At 34.3% G+C, this 10555-nt stretch overlaps 1 pseudogene; it reads left to right on the forward strand.

The window, feature by feature from the left end:
- The first annotated feature begins 460 nt into the window (after positions 1–460).
- Positions 461–2223, forward strand: LOC100625148 (lon protease homolog 2, peroxisomal pseudogene; annotated as a pseudogene).
- Positions 2224–10555: the final 8332 nt, after the last annotated feature.

Here is a 10555-nt window from a genome sequence, read left to right on the forward strand (position 1 = left end):
CTTCTTCTTGAAGGAGGCCAGAACCTGATATCCCAAAATATGCCACTTTGGTATACAAATTATTTTGAGCTAAAGACAATTGAGAATGCAGCTAATTCAGAAAAAGCTCATGAACTCTTCCTTAACTTACTAAAACAAAATATACACTTCCTTCTGGAAGAGGAAGTTTATATTTATAAAATAAATTTCATTAGTAAAATATCTGTAGGAGGAAGAAAGCTACTTTCAGAGATAATATTTTTCACCTCATATACTCATCTGCATAACAAGTAAACTTTTATTTAATATACATTTTTTTCTCTCATCTTTCCATAATTTTCCTCCAACCACCTTCCACTGCTGCTGACACAGAAGAATTCCTATTGTCTGTTTCCTATTGTTGACTGGCTCTGCAATTGGCAGCTGGGGCAGAGCTGCCATTCATGGCCTGCAGAATAGCATCCTGGACCTCATTTCCAAAATGACCAACATGGATAGCAATAATCAGGGCCCACCAGCATTGCACAGGATTGGAACAACTGCACTGACAGTTCAGGTTTTGTCAGGTTTTGGTGGGCTCCTCACTCTACATACCTTTGCTACTTTCAGATCATACAGGTTTTTCAAGAGAAGTCATATCTTGTTGAAATGGAACTGTTGAAACAGCTTGAGAAATTTTCAACATCTGTAAAACTAGAAAGGAGTTAGGATAAGAAGAGTTTTACAAATACAGACTACAATTTTACGAAATGTTTGGATATGTGTTTCCCTGTGGTTGCTAAGTCAAGATGTCTTTTAGATAGTCTTCCAATAGCTCTACCAGACATTCTGACATCAATTATCCAAAAAACCAAAAAAAAAAAAGAAAAAAGCTCTAGATTTTAGATACTGTGAATCTGGAGGAAATATTGAGGATGATGATAACACTATTTGTCAAACAAATTTAAGGATTAAATTTGCTTTGAAAAAAACCAGAAAACACAAAGAAGATAATGATAAGTTGTTCTAATACACCATAATAGTAGGGTTACATCCATCTCATGAACATTAGAAAATGAGGATAAGGATTAAGATAATTATGACATTGTCATGATATATGGATCAGGAAACAACCATAAAGCCTGTGTCAAAAAGATAAAAAGACTAAAAATTGCTGCATTCAATGACAGAATATGCTCTGACTAGAACTTATTGTGGAAATCCCTTGGAACTGAAGTACAGCTGGCCATCTCAACATTCAAGCTGCCTGAATTCTTCTGGATAATGGCCATTATGCCATGGCAAAAAGTGCTGAAATATTTGACAGACAGCTGAAAACAATTTTAACAGCCAATTTTTGCTTCACTGGCCCTCCTCAAGTTGGTAAAACAAATATGGAAAGATCAGTATCTGATAATGTAGATCAAGTTTGCAACAGAATTGCACCTGAAGGAGTATGCTATCAGTGTGATATTCAAGGATAAAAGTACATCTATGTTGTCAATATGCCTGTTTGTATAAACAATGTCTTCAAGGCTGTTGAAGTTAACAAACCGTTGTTCCTATTAAATGAGGCTGACTAACTAGGAAAAAGTCTATGTAATGATCTTTCAGCAGCTCTGCTTAAGGTATTAGATCCAAAATAAAACCATACATAATTTAATACATACATTCATTATCAAAATGTGGACTTTGACTTTACCCAAATTCTTTTAATAGCTACTGTCAATACCATTGTGACTATTTCACCTATTTTATTGGACATAAGAGATAATTTAGATGCCCAGGTATACACAAGGGGGAAGATAAATTACCAACAGACACTTGATACCAAGGCAACCAGAATAGTATTTGCTGACTCCTCAGCAGATTCAGATCCTTCAGGTTATTACTCTTGACATAACCACCTTGTAAACCAGAGATGCAGGGGTTTATTCTCCGGATAGAAAGTTTCGAGCCATTTGCAAAGCTGTTACTTGAAGGTGACAGAAGGACAAGATAAGGAAGCCAAGTTGTGAATTGTAACTTGGGGAGAATCTTGAAGAGAACACACCTTAGAAAATGCAAAACTTGAATATATAAATGATAGTACTGACTTGGCCTTACCACCTGAAATGGCAATTTTGATTAATTCTCATGTACTTAAAAACATCCTTGGGTCTCAGGGCATTTGGCTCAACCAGGAGTGGCTATTTGTTTGTGGACTTTCTATGGTAGGGGGATAATATTTTTCTTGAGGCAAGCTGAATGGATGCTGAAGGTTGATTTGATGCTGTTTACTAGTGGTTCTTATTTGAGAAATGACCAAAAAAATGTAGGTTTGGCTATATTGTCTCTCTCTGTGAAATCATTGTAAAAAACATTCTATCTTTGTTATTTCAGCTCAACAAGTTGAAGTAGTAACTCTAACCAAGCTTATATTGTACAAAAAGATCAAACTGACTAGATAGATATATAGATAGATAGATGATAGGTAGATAGATGATATGTTTTGGTGTTTCCCATGATTTTGGCACACTGTATAAGCAAAAGTGTTCCTTGATGTCCATAAGACAGCCAATTAAAAATTGACAATATTTCTTAGACCTTATGGAGGCCATTCAAAAACCAAAAACTTTGGCCACTATAAAAATCTGAGGCCATTTAAAACCAAACTAAGAATAAAGAAAATAATCTGGCTGATAACTGTGGGAAAAGATGCCCCTCTTTGCCTTTATCCTACTGTAAATAAAACCCCATTGCTGAATCTTCTACTAGTTTGTGAGATTTATTGGCAGAAACCACAAAACATTTCTCAGGAGGAAAAAAATGGCTATATGAAAGTTGTAAATCCTGTGATCATCACTTATGATACAGATCCAATAAAAACTTGTTTTGGCTCAGTGCCTGTAAGAAATTATTTTATCAAATATCCATAGGCTTACACATCAGGACCCAGAAAACATGATATTATGAGGAAACCAATATTATCAGTGCCTTCATAAAAATAGCCACTAGTGTTTCCCAGAGGGGATGGAGTGGTAGTGGGATGGATGGGGAGTTTGGGGGTTTTGGATGCAAACATTTGGAACGGATGAATAATGGGGCCCTACTGTACAGCACAAGGAACTCTGTGTGATTTGGTCAGTTTGCTGCACAATGGAAATTGAAGAACTGTTGTAAATCAACTATACCTTAATTTTAAAAAAAGCCATTAAGGTATACCTAAATCATCACCGTTGCTTAAAACATACCTTGTAAACTTATTTGTTCATTCAAAAGCCACTTCCCTTTTACCTTTAAGACCCTTACATGGGAATTAGATTTTTATACAAATATCACCATCTTGAGGATATAAACATGTACTTGCATTGATATGCATATTTTCTCACTGAGTTATGTCCATGTCACAGAGCTACAACACAGTGGGTGAAATTTTTTTAAAAAAGTAATTGAGGGATGCATTTTACTGGACAAGTTTTTCAGTCAATCTATAAAATCTGACCTATTTTCCAGCATTTTTTACTTGTCCTTAGCATCTACAATTTAGAAGAACATACTAATGAAATAATTAAGACTTAATTGGTTCAGTAAGTTGGATCTTTTAATCTCTCCTAGTCAAAAGCCTTGCCATTGGTGTTACTTAATCTAAGGTTTATTCCTTTTGAAAAACACTGAATTTCTCCTTTTATAATAATCACTGGAGGAACAATAAAAATATACAGCAGGTTACATAAGCCCAATTTGGTTAAAGGTAAACTTAACATACTGCCATGAACTGCTCAAATTATTAATGGCTAAAATTCTTGTTTCTAGTGCAGGGATGTTTTAACAGCAGTCTCCCAGGAAAGGTAGACCCCAAAGAACATGATCTACAAACAGGTGATTATGTTTACCAGAAAAGAAACCTTCACAAATATGCCTTATAACCTCAGTGTAAAAGACCATATCACATATTATTAACTAGCCCCTATGAAACAAAACTTGCTGGTATTGACTTTTGGATCCATATATCTTATTTAAATAGGGCCCTCAATTTTGATCAGATCCCTCAATCCACTGGTGACCTCCAATTGAAACTAACCTGAAAAAAAGACCAAAACAGGAGTTCCCGTCGTGGTGCAGTGGTTAACGAATCTGACTAGGAACCATGAGGTTGTGGGTTCGGTCCCTGCCCTTGCTCAGTGGGTTAATGATCCGGCGTTGCCATGAGCTATGGTGTAGGTTGCAGACGCGGCTCGGATCCCGCATTGCTGTGTCTCTGGCATAGGTTGGTGGCTACAGCTCCGATTAGACCCCTAGCCTGGGAACCTCCATATGCCATGGGAGTGGCCCAAGAAATAGCAAAAAGACAAAAAAAAAAAAAAAAGACCAAAACAAAAACTGAAAAAAGCTTCCCTTGACCAAAAGCAGGTAGCATCTGAATTTTTATCTTGCTTTTTCAAGAATACAGACCAAGACGGTATACTTCATGCCTGACATCTATAACATTGGTCTAATTTGGGGGTGTATGGAATATGTATACTCCTAGCCTTATCACATACAGTAAGATTGACATACAATGACTTTTGCTGCAGTTGTGATTTTTGTTAATACCTAATTTGACATTATCTTTTGTTTATAATATTCATTCCTCATGTTTAATCTATTATTAGAAATAGTGATCTACAAATTCTCAATATTAAATATTATCATTTAGAAGGAGTCCTACTTCTGCCACCAGAAGAACTTATAAAAGACTTCTGAAAATTGCCTGATCCTTATTTATTCCCAACCCACTGGTCCCAAATCTAATCTAAGATTAAACTCCATCACATGGCCTTTAAAATCCATCCTGACTATTATGCCATTTCCTGTCTCTACCATTCACTCACAAATTTGAAAATACAGCACTATTTTCAAAATATCTCAGTTTCATGTCTCAGGGATATTTACCTGAATACTGGATATGTCACCATTACCCTACTGGGTATTTTCCAAAAATATAAATTTTACCAATGTACCTAACTTTACAGCGTATCATAAAAGAGAAAAATCTGAGACTGCTGTATTCAGATTTTTACCCACTTCTCACCTATGCTTTGTTCTTCTTGATCCCTCCAGAAACAATCCCAAGGGACACAGGGGAATCTAGATGTAACCAATCAGATGCTTATACCATAATAATAACCAAAATGTTTTTACCAAAAATAAGTCACTATTTGTAAGGTCTAAACCATTTATTTCCCTTCCTGCCCTTTATATAATATTTACTTATCACTTGCATATATATATATATATATATATACAATAGTATATAATATTACTTATAATTTACAAATGCAGTGGTTTTGACAAGCTATAAGACATGCTCATGAATCTCTGTTAGTCACCAATTTCTATAGCACATTTGGGACATGGTTTCAACTGTGATTAAAACTAGGATAGAGAAGGCTAAACTGTTCACTCAACAGATAGTTTGCAAATATCCTTTCTAGGTTTGGAAGTTACTTTAATTATTTTGTGATTTTTTAGAGACAATTTTTTTATTCTATTCTTTGTTGTAGACTCTTTTTTTGATTACCAAGGCCTCCAATTCAATAGATTACTTGTGAATTTACAGCATTTTTAAAACCTTACCTAAGTGATCAATTTTTGTTCTCAAAATGAAACATGAAGGTTTGAATAACTGATTTCAATGTTTCTTAAGAATTCAAATGATATTTGTTCAGATCTACAGATTTTAATTTTTTTTAGGGCCACACCTGGGGCATGTGGAAGTTCCCAGGCTAGGGGTCAAATTGGAGCTGCAACTGCCAGCCTATACCACAGCCACAGCAACACAGGATCTGAGCTGAATCCATGACCCACACCACAGTTCACAGCAATGCTGGCTTCTTAACCCACTGAGCAAGGCCAGGGATCAAACTTGCATCCTTGTGGATACCACTTAGCCACAACAGGAACTTATGGATCTACAAGATTATAAAAATCCTTATCTACAAGATTTAAAAAGTCATTTTAAATATGAATTTAAATTAAAAAATCACCAATATAAAGATAAAACAATTTTACCACGCAAAACTAAACAAAAAGTAATTAGGTATTGTTAACTTATCAGAATATATCTGCAATAAGGTAAGCAACATTACAGTCCCTGGTCTGGAATGTCTACATGCTGTGGGTGCTGCCAATAATACACACACACACACACACACACACACACACACACACACAAACACATGCACGCAAACATATATATATATAGAGAGAGCATGATACACTGTTGATAGCAGATGGTATATTACAGAAATCTTATTGATTTACTTGACTATGCATCTCAAGAATTTTAAATGAAAAAAAATTGAGGAAACGTCATTAGAATGTACATAACAAAGTTTTAAAAAATACATGGAATACAGTGAAAAGTTCTAGCATGTATGTAATCTTTATTCCAGGAGGAACACAGGTAAAAAGTGATGGAGGGGTAGAAGTTATAAGAAAAGACACCAACAGATAAATATAATTGGCTGTCTCCAAATAAGATAATTAAAACCAAAATCTCATTCTAGGCACACTGTAATAAAATTAATGAAAACTGAAGAAAATTTTAAATGTAACAAAGAGGGATTGAAAAATGGCATTTTCTAAAGAAACACAAACAATATTGACTGCTAATTTCTCAACACAAACTATGAGTGCCATAAAACAATTTAGATATATTTTTAATGTGCTCAATAAAGCAATAACCAAGTTAGATTATATACCTGGTAATTATAATTTACAGAAATAAAAACATAGAAATAATTCACACATATAAAAACTGGGAGACTTTATTGTAACAAATATGTGGATCTAAATTAAAAGCAGAATTATTCAGGTGAATGAAAAGGGTCATATATGGGAAAATATAGGAAGGATAAAGAAGAACCATAACAAGAGTAAATATAAGGGAATATGTAAAGGAATATTGACTATGTAAGCAACAAAAGTGGGTGGTAGAGATATGTGTACAACTAAATCCATGATGAAATCATATAAAATTGGAAGAAATTAAATTAAATGCACAACATCTCTGAGAAAGCGTAAATGAACTAATTTTTAGTAGCCTGTAATAAGTCAAGAATGCCTATGATAATCTCCAGAATAAATAGTTAAATAAGTGTAAAAGAATGCATCACTACTTAGGCAGTAAAGGGAGAAATGGAGATAAGAAATATGTCTTAATCGAAAAGAAGAGGGTAAAGAAAACAAAACAATGAGCCAAAGAGAAATAAAATATCAATAAACAAGCACAAATTTATCAGGAATAAAATTAAATGCAAATTTAAAAAATCACTGAAATTAAAATCTAAGATTAAAAAATCCTTTTAAATGTTTTCAAATGAAAAAAAATATGCTAAAATAGATGAAAGACTCTTCTAAGATGGATGAATAGAAAAACCTTGATCTCAACTCCTTTCAGGAACACACCAAAGACACAAATATCTGCAGAAAATCCATCCATCAATGAAAAAGAATCTACTAGAAAAGACCTTCTACAAGTAAAGAAATAAGGAACCACAGTGAGATGGGTATAAGGGGGTGGACTTGTGACATAATCAAGTCCCATACCCCTTGGTGGGCAACCCACAAACTGATGAATAATTATATTGCAAATTATCCTCTATAAGAATTAGAGTTCTGAGCCTGAGATCAGTTTCCCTAGCCCAGGAGTCCTGAACCAGAAAGACAAAACTCCATTTGGCTTTGAAGGCCGCTGGGGCTTAATTTCAGGAATCCCACAGGACTGAGGAAATACAAACATCACTCTTAAATGACACACAAACCATCACATGTGCACCAGAACTCAGGACAAAAGCAGTAATTTGGTACCAGCCTGGACCAGACCCACCCACTGGTCTTGAAGACTCTCTTGGGGAGGAAGGAAGTGGCTGTGATTCATCCTGGGGACATAGACATTTGTGGCAGTTATATTTGTGAATGATCTACTACACTGATACCACTGCTAGGAGCCTCTATCCCATACACTCACTCTAGTTCATTACTGCCAAGACCTGACCCTACCCAAAAGCTTGCAGGCACCAGTGCTGGGATGTCTCAGGCCAAACAACTAGCTAGGAAGAAAATAACTAAAAAGGGATGGAGGGGTATAAGTCATATAGGAAAAGACACCAACAGATACAAAAAAAAAAAAAAAAACAGGACCCATATATATGCTACTTACAAGAGACTCATTTCAGATTTAGAGGCACATAGAGACTAAAATAGAGGGGATGGAACAGGTATTCCATGTAAATGGAAATCAAAAGAAAACCAGAGTAGTAATACTTAAATGAAATAGACTTTAAAATAAAGACTGTTACAAGAGACAAAGAAGGGCACTGCATAATGATAAGTGGATCAATTAAGAGAAGATATAATTATAATTATGTATACCCACAACATGGGAATATATAAATATATAAGGCAAATATTAATAGACATAAAAGGAGAAATAAAAACACAATAACACTGGGGGACTTCTACACCCCACTTACATTAATGGACAGATTACCCAGATAAAAAAAATCAATGAGGAAGAGATGGCCTTAAATAACATCATTAGACTAGATGGACTTAATTGATATGCATATAGAACATTCCATCCCAAAGCAACAGAATACACATTCTTTTCAAGTACATGCGGAATATTCTCCAGAATAGATTACATGCTTTGTCACAAAAAAAAAAAAACTTCAAAAAAATCAAGAAAATTGTAATCATATTGAGAATCTTTTCTGACCACAATGCAATGAGGGTAGAAATCAACCACAAGAAAAAAAAAAAAAAAAAGCTCAAAACAAATACATGTGAAGGCTAAACAATATGCTACTAAACAAACAATGGATCACTGAAAAAATCAAAGAGGATATCAAAAGGCAATTACAGACAATTGATGACAAAAACATGATGGTCCAAATCCTATGGAACACAGCAAAGGCAATTCTAAGAGTCTATAGCCATAAAATCTTTTATAAGGTAACAAGACAAATCTCAAATAAACAACTTGACTTTATACCTAAAGGAATTAGAGAAAGAACAACAAAAACTAAAGTTAGTAGAGGGAAAGAAATCATAAAAATTGGAGCAGAAATAAATGACATAGAGGTTTTAAAAAAAGAAAAGTGAAGCTAAAAGATGATTCTTTGAAAAGATAAACAAAATCGATAAACCCCACTCATCAAGAAAAGAAGAGATATCAAGTTAGTGATACCAGAAATTAAAAAGTAGAAGTTACAATCAACAACACATAAACCAAAAGGAACATAAAAGACTAATATAAGCAAGTAACTACCAATAAAATAGACAATGACGGAGAAATTGACAAATCTTAGTAAGGTACTATCTTACAAGTCTGAACCAGGAAGAGTAGAAAATATGAATTGACTAATTACCAGCAATGAAATTTAATCAGTAATTTTAAAACTCCCAGCAAGCAAAAGTCCAGGTCCAGATTGTTTCCCAAGTGAATTCTACTAAACATTTAGGAAATAATTAACATCAATCTTTCTCAAACTATTCCAAAAAAATGCAGAGGAAGGAAAAATTATGAACTAATACAGTGAGTCCACCATCAACCTGATAACAAAACAAAAGATATCACACACACACACACACACACACACACACATACACAAAATAAAAGGCTAATATCATTGATAAAAATGGATGAAAATACTGCAACAAAATATTAGCAAACTGAATCCAACAATGCATTAAAAAAGTAATACTACATGAACAAGTGGGATTTATCTCAGAGGTGGAAAATTTTCTAATATTCACAAATAAACAAATATGATACACCACATTAGTAAACTGAAGAATTTAAAGTCATATAATCATCTCAACAGAGGCAGAAAAATATTTTGACAAAATTCAACATTTATTTATGATAGAAACTCTACAGAAAGTAAACATATAGAGAAAATACCTCAACATAATATAGACCATATACAACAAATTCACAGCTGATATGCTCAATACTGGAAAAAATGAAAGCATTTCCTCTAACATCAGGAATAAGACAGGATGCCAACTCTCTCCACTTTTACTCCAGATAGTTTTGGAAGTCCTATGCACAATAATCAGAGAAGAAAAAGAGATAAAATAAGTCCAAATTGTAAAGGAAGAACTAATATTGTCACTGTTTGCAGATGGTATGAAACAATACATAGAAAATACTAAAGTCACCATCACAAAACTACTAGAACTTACCAAAGAATTCAGTAAAGTTGCCACATCCAAAATTAATGGCAGAAATCTCTTTCTTTTCTTTTCTTTTGTGTCTACTTGTCTTTTTAGAGCCACATCTGTGGTATATGTAAGTTCTCAGGCTAGGATCCTAATCAGAGCTGTAGCCACTGTCCTATGCCTCAGCCACAGCCACAGCAACACAGAATATGAGCCATGTCTGTGATCTACACCATGGCACATGGCAACACCAGATCCCCAATCCACTTTGCAAGGCTAGGGATCAAAGCTCCTTCCTCATTGATGTTAGTCAGGTTTGTTAACCACTGAGCCATGATGGGTATTCCCTCTTGCATTTGTATATACTAAAAACAAACTATCAGAGAGATAAATTAAGGAAACAATG

Source organism: Sus scrofa, chromosome 2 (genome assembly GCF_054392235.1).
Source record: "Sus scrofa isolate SSC_HxYL_T2T_F1_AM1 chromosome 2, Sscrofa_HxYL_maternal_Yorkshire_Landrace_v2.0, whole genome shotgun sequence".
In the NCBI taxonomy this organism is placed as follows: Eukaryota; Metazoa; Chordata; class Mammalia; order Artiodactyla; family Suidae; genus Sus; species Sus scrofa.